This window comes from Acipenser ruthenus, unplaced genomic scaffold (genome assembly GCF_902713425.1).
Source record: "Acipenser ruthenus unplaced genomic scaffold, fAciRut3.2 maternal haplotype, whole genome shotgun sequence".
Classification (NCBI taxonomy): Eukaryota; Metazoa; Chordata; class Actinopteri; order Acipenseriformes; family Acipenseridae; genus Acipenser; species Acipenser ruthenus.
In genome coordinates this window covers 21,948-28,932 of record NW_026708810.1, presented here as the reverse complement: position 1 = coordinate 28,932, position 6,985 = coordinate 21,948, and the positions used below count along the sequence as shown (strand labels likewise).

General features: G+C 49.5%; 1 pseudogene; it reads left to right on the top strand.

Moving 5' to 3' along the window:
• Positions 1-2,303: 2,303 nt before the first annotated feature.
• LOC131736111 (U2 spliceosomal RNA) lies at positions 2,304-2,506 on the top strand (annotated as a pseudogene).
• Positions 2,507-6,985: the final 4,479 nt, after the last annotated feature.

Genomic DNA, 6,985 nt, shown 5'->3' with positions numbered 1-6,985 from the left:
GAAGGACAAGGCCTGCGCGGAGTGGAGGATCGCCGGACTTCAGGACGTGAAGATGGAATAAAGGAAAAAACTGGAACCGCTAGCTCCTAGGAGCGGGACTACGGGGCACCGCTAAGCCTTTTATTTATTTTGTCATGCCAGCATTCCGCCCTTTTTAGCTGGCATGACCGTTTTTCAACGATGCCCTGGTTTTATGTAGTCTTTTTGTTTCAGTTTTATGGACCTTTGATTTAATTTGAATGTTTTATTTGATTTTGTTTTGTTTTGTTTTATGTATCTTTAAGATTTTTAATGTAAACTATTAAAAGTTACATTTTAAGTGTTTTAAAATTTTAGAATTTTAACGCACTGTTTTATACACTGTCCCTTTTCCCCTGTCCCTGTTTTAGATCTAGTTTTATGTTCACTTTTTTAGAGAGCACTCCCCGGCCCTCACAAGCACTGGTTTTTTATAGATGGTTCTTTTTTTCCAGTCACTTTTAAAACAGCACAGGTTTTTTTCATGTTGATTTTAATCTGTGTCTGTTTTAACCATGTACAAAGCACAATTGTCTTGGTGTTTTTAAATGTATTTTAAATGCTTTTAAAACAAAATGTATGTCTGTATGCATGAATGTCATCTTTAAAAGAAATGTAAAATGAAGGAAAAAACGAATGGGTGTAAATGTAAAAAATGTAAAATCTCAATAAAAGAGTATTTTACTAAAGATTTCCGTGGAGAGGAGCATTTATGAGTTCAATGCAATTTTTGGCTAGCCCTGCCCCTCGGGGTGGGGCTCGACATGGGTTTAAAAGCAGAACGAGCACAGCGGCGGCGGCCGTGTTAATAATTAGAGCCTGGCACCTTTTTTTTTCTTTTTCTTTTTTTTTTCTTTTTCCCATTTTTCCCCTCAGTCCAAGAAGCGAGTACCCCGGCAGCTCCGGCGGGCGGCCGCGCCCGGGGCGTTTGGTCAAAACCATTGTGGGCATCGCTTCTCGGCCTCTTGGCTCAGGTCAAGTGCATTGTGGGAAGGTGATTGCGGACATTGTTGCGACAATGCAAGGAGAGGATCATTTGAGGGGGAAGAATACCCTCCGATTCCAGCTGAAGAGTTTGGAGGAGAAATGGATGAGGAAGAGATTCGTCAGGGAGATCCTGTTCTTTGTCTTCAACTTGGAGGTGAAGGACATCTTCTGCCTGGTTGATTTTGAAGAACGAGGCATGTTTGATGTGGTGCTGGTTTCAGAGTCGTTGTGCTGGGAGAAGATGAAAGTTTTTAATGAGAAGAAGGAGCTGGAACCAATTTGTAAGTTCAGGCTGGAGCCTCTTTTTTTTCTGCAGTGGAGAGTGGCCTATGTGAGGGTGTCTGCTCCCTTTATCCCGGAGGAAGACATCACAACCCGGATGAAAATGAGATTTGAGATGAGAGAGGGGAAACCTGAGAAGATGCTTGATGCTGATGGAATCTGGAGAGGAGTATGGAGATACTGGATTCGGCTTCATGCCTCACCGGCAGGAGTGGTGGAACACAGGGTGCCTGGTTTTAGGATTGGGCCTTACTCAGGTACAGTGACATACGAGGGACAGCCTAAGATGTGTTTTAGATGTTCAAGTCCAGAACATGTTGCAGCTGAGTGCATGGGGATGTCCTGTACTCTGTGCAAAATTAGAGGACATGTTGCTAAAGAGTGCAAAATGTGGACTGGAAGATGCAATTTGTGTAGGGGGAAAGGACACCAGTACAAGAATTGTCCAAAAGGAGCTAGGGCTAAAACCTACGCTCAGGCTGCTGGAGGAAGCAAGATCGGAGGGGAAGAAGGGAAGAAAGAACAGCAGAAAGAGCAAAAAGGACAAGAGAAAGACAAAGAGAAAGACAAAGGAGCAAATGTTGGGGGAGGTTCCAAAAAGAATGGAGGCGGAATGGCGGGAAATCCTGCTACTTCGCAGACAAAGGGAAGGGGTGGAGCTGCTACGCAAGATGTAAAGGAGAAACTTGCAGAGGGTGCTGGGAGTAAGAAGAAGAGCTGGGGAAGTGAGATCTCATCCTCTTCTGAGTCTGTTGATACAGATGAGGAGATGGAGCTTAATAGCGCAACAGGAGTGCGAGAGAAGAAGAGGAAAGCAGAGGATGGAAAGGAGAAATCAGATAGCGGCGATACAGTCGTTCTTGATTCCGAGACTTTGTCTTTTTTTGCTGCAGCAAGGGGGGGAGATCAGAAAGAAAAGAAAAAGAAGCCGGACTGAGTTTGTTTTCTTTTTTGTTTAAATAAGTATTTGACTAGAGATGAATATGATTTTGATGTATTATTTTTGAGAAGATGATGTATTTTTTTGAGTATTGGATTAAAATTTATAAAAAAAAAAAAAAATCTGTTCTTATCAGTTTAATATCTGATACGTCCCCCATAGGGGGACCCGTCTATATTAAATTGATTTTTGGAAGCAGGAGATGGAACCAGGGGCTTGCTCCGTCCACTCCACGCATCGACCCGGTATTGCAGTACCTCCGGGAACGGTGCACAAGAAAGGTCAAAAAAGAGAGAGACAGACAGGCAGGCAGACAGACAGAGAGACAGAGAGAGAGAGAGCGCTAGCCAGCCTCTCCCTCTCCCTTTTTCTGGGTTGTGTTTTTTCCCGCTCTTTTTGTTGTTTTTTTTTTTTTTGTTGTTTTTTTTTGTTTGTTTGTTTGTTCCAAATAAGGAAGGCAGGCCTGCCTAACTGATGGACAGTCTGCTCTGCTCACGCAGCAGGCCAGTGTACCCAGAAGGCCTTGCGCTCGTGGGAGGAGGAGGACGAGCGCAGCGGTAAAGCAGAAACGGAGCTGTTTAGTGGGGCAAGGAGCCCTCGCTTTCAAGGCGGCAGCAGCAGCAAAGCGCCCCTTTGCCGGGACCGAACGGCACTTGCGTTTTGGGAAGAGTTCCCTGTTTTGTTTGGTTTTGTTTGGCCTTGCCGCCGGGTAGAGGAGAAGGCCTTTGGGCCGGCCGGAAGGGCTGGGCTACCAGTAAAACCACACTCTGGCTTCTCTTCAGTTCGAATAAATCTTTCTAAGACTAAGGCTTAGAGGGTAGTGGCATTGCCCGCTCCCTCCGAGGGTCTGTGAGAGGTTTGTTCGGGTGAGGAGGAACAGAATTTTTTTTTATTTTTGACTGGCTTTCTTCAGCTCGGCAACTTTTTGGAAGACTAATGCTCAGTCTGGTTTTGGCTTGCCCAATCCAGGCCGAGGGTCTTTCAAGATTTTGTTGACTGTTGAGAGCAGTTTTTTCCTTTTCAGGCGGTTCCAGTTTTTTTCTTTTTCAGGCGGTTCCGGCTTTTCCAGACGTTCCTGGAGTTAGAGAGAAGGAGGACCTACCATCCAGACGACCTTTGAGGACCCTTTGATGACCTAGACGACCTCATCCCCAGCCCTTGATTGTAATTGAGATCCAGACCGAGAGAGCAGCAGGCGCCCAGCAGAGGGCGCCATCTGGGAGGAGCAGAGGGCGGCCCCGGACCCCGAGGAGGCGTCACAGCCACGATTCTTCCTACGTGGTCTCGGTGCCAAGCAGCGCCCCCTACTCCGCCAGGGAAGGACACCGTTCACCTGGGGAGGGGGTCCCTCTTGCGAGGCGACCATCTCCTCAGGGACTAAAGTAATAGTTCCTTCAACTGCCCAGATTTGCTGCTTACGTTGTTTCTTTTCCGTAGAGAGAGACAACCCGGACGTCCAGAGGCTTCTCCCACCCCAATCGGAGGAGCCAGCTGAAGGATGGCGTTCCGGCCAACCCAGGAGACCAGGAGGCACAATGCGGTGCGCTTCACAAGAAACAAGCAAGATGAAACGGAACCAGGACTGACGAGACTGGAGTTCAGCCGGACCATTCTTCAGAGGGGTATGGGTTTTTCCCCTTCTGACTTGAATTGTTTGGTGAAATTGCCAGGGCTTAAGGAAGTGTTTGAGGTCAGTTTTAGGAACCCCCAAAAGTTACAAGAAATGTGGTCCTTTTGGGGGGAGAATAAATATCTCGCTCCATACAAAGAATTTTGTGTGGATGCACTGACAGACAGAGAAATGAAAGTTGTTACTGTCCAATTTTTCAATGAGGCTGTTAGCGACTATGATATTACAACATGGGTTTGGACAGGAGCCAGAAAGTGGCTGGTACGCCTCAATGTTGATCCATCGGGCATTGGAGGCGTCCGCCACATTCCAATCTCCATAGTGTTAGGGCCCAACAGAGGGCTGGTATTCTATAATGGGATGCCAAAACTCTGCAGGAAATGTGGGGAATTAGGACACCTGGCGGCCGCATGTACTGTAGTCAAGTGCAGGAACTGCGGCGCCCCCCACGAGACCAGCCACTGCAGAGAAGAGAGGCAGTGCAATTTGTGTGGAAAGAAGGGGCACCTGTTTAAGGACTGCCCCTCTTCCTATGCCAACATGGCCAGAGCCAGCAAGGCAAATACCAACAAGCCTAGGCCTGAGCAGGAAGAGGGAGCAAGTAACAAAGATCAGTCCACATCACCACCAACAGTATCCAAAACCCAGACTCCAGCACCACCATCACCACCAGCACCCCCCTCACCCCCCCGCCCCCGAGACATGTCCCGTTTTATGAGGACCCCTTCCCCCAGCCCAGAGAGAGAGTACAACAGCTACTCCACTAGCTCCTCCAGTAGCTCCTCTGATACAGAACACGAGGCAGGGAGGGAGCCCGGACCCAGCAGCGGCCCCCCCCTGAGTAGGGCCCTCTCAGCGCCAGCACTCCCCCTCGGCTCTCGTTATGACGCCATAAGGATTGAGTCCGTGGGGGAGGAAAGCGAAAGCGACAGTGAAAGTGAGAGTGAGAAGGAGGGGAAGGGAGTGAAGAACCAGCAGAGGGTGGGGAAAAGAAAGGGTAGAGACGAGGGGGGGAAAAGAAAGAAGATCAAGATCAAAGACAGCAAGTTGCAGGTGGCCCCCATAGATCCAAAACCAGCTAATGTCCACACAAAGTCCCCAGTCTTGCCCTCGCAGGCAGAGACGGAGGCGAGTGGGACGGCTACACTGCCGCCTAGTGGGCAGGTAGCAGCCAGCCAGGGCATCCCCAGCCAGCCTTCCCAGTCGTTGGCACAAACCCTAGCACACCTCGCAGAAGAGGTGTTCACTAATGCACCGAGGGAGAGGTCGGGGTCAACACCTTCCCTGACCAGCAGTACCTCGGTAGCAATGACCCTCTTCAAGCGAAGGGCCTCCCTTCAAAGCATCCTTGACCCCCTCCCTTGTATGGGCAAAACCAGGGGCCCCCTAGAGGTCCTCCTAGATACAGCACTGGAGGACATGGGAATACCCCTGGACGCGGTAAGCCAGAAGTCTGCTAACAGCTCCAATTCAGCAGACGGTAACAGCCAAAGAATGCTGTCTGTCATAACCCCCCCCCCAGGACAAAGCTGACCCACACGTTCCGAGGGGCCCTGAGCAAGTTCCACCAGACTTACCTTGTGGGGAGTTGAATAGCCCAAACAACTCCACGTACTGTGCATATAAAGATGGTGCCTTCTTGGACGAGGCAGCAGTGAGTACCTTCTCAGGGGTGATGGGAGTTGCAAATAAGCCCAAGCCCCCTCGAAGCAAGCGTAGAGCTAAGAGTAGGAAGAGTGTCCCGACCTCCCAATCATAGTCGCTATGGGGTGGACGCAGCGACTCCTTTTCTTGTTAGCTACCCTGATGGCCCTGATATGTGTGTCTGTTAATGTCAGGAGCATCAGGGAGACACAAAAAAGATTTGATGTACTAAACTATCTAGCTAACTTGAAAGCAGATCTCATCTTTCTGCAGGAGTGTGGTATTTCGTCGAGCCCTGATTATAGGGACCTGAAGGAGAGTTGGACCCTGGGGGACTCCTTCTGGTCGGGCTCCAACATAGCCAGAGCCGACGGAGTAGGTATCCTGTTTAAAAACCCATTTATTACCTCCCGCAGCAGCAGGGAGGTAGAACCTGGTAGAATTCTGAGCGTGGATGTGACATACAACAACACTCCCCTCAGACTGGTCAATGTCTACGCACCCACTAACCAAAACGAAAGAGTTCAATTTTTTCCACAGCTGCGTCCACTCCTGCTGGGGAACGTACCCGTCATCGTGTCAGGTGACTTCAATTGTGCTCTGAGGGACGTAGACCGGAGCAGGCCACGCAACGACCGCTCTAGTAGAGTTTTGTCCTCCGTAATATCTGATTTCTCCCTGTGTGATGCAGGTAAGGACCTGGTGCCTCCCTTTACCTGGGTGAGCTCATCTGGGACCTCCTTCTCCCGTATAGATCTTGTCCTGCATACCAGCTCCCTTACGAAGACGGCAGTAGACACCCAGGCCGTCTTCTTCTCTGACCATAGGCTCCTGCAGGTAACATTGCAGGTCCCTCAGACCTCCCAGATGGGGTCAGGGGTCTGGAAATTAAACACCTCCTTACTCGATGACCCCTCCATAGCTGCAGCCTATAAGAGCAGGCTTGTTGAGTGGACCACTTTGCGTGACCTATTCAACTCCCCTATAGAGTGGTGGGAGATGGTCAAAATGAGAACTAAGGGTTATTTCATAGCAGCAGGCAAGAGGAAAGCAAAAGAAAGGAGGGCCAAATATAAATACCTGAATGCTGCCCTCCAGCGTCTGAGCCTGCTTCAGCTTCGGGGGTTCCCTGTAAGCGACGAGATAGCCCAGACCAAGCTAGATCTTTCAGTGCTTTGTAGGGAGGAACAACGAAAGGTCATGCACAATGCAAAAGTGCAAAAAATGGAGGAAGACGAAAAGTGTACTCGCTGCTTCTTCCAGAAAACGAGGGAGAAGCGGCACTTGATGTCCTCCATGCTCGACAGCAGGGGGAGGATAGTAGAGGATAGTGAGGGAGTGAAAAAAGTGGTAGAGAACTTCTATAGGGACCTGTATAACATCAAAGCTACAGATGACACCCTGATAGAGTGGTTCCTGAGCCAGTTGGAGCCTGACTCAGTGCGGGACGACGAGGAGGAGGAGAAGGACCCAGAACTCACGCT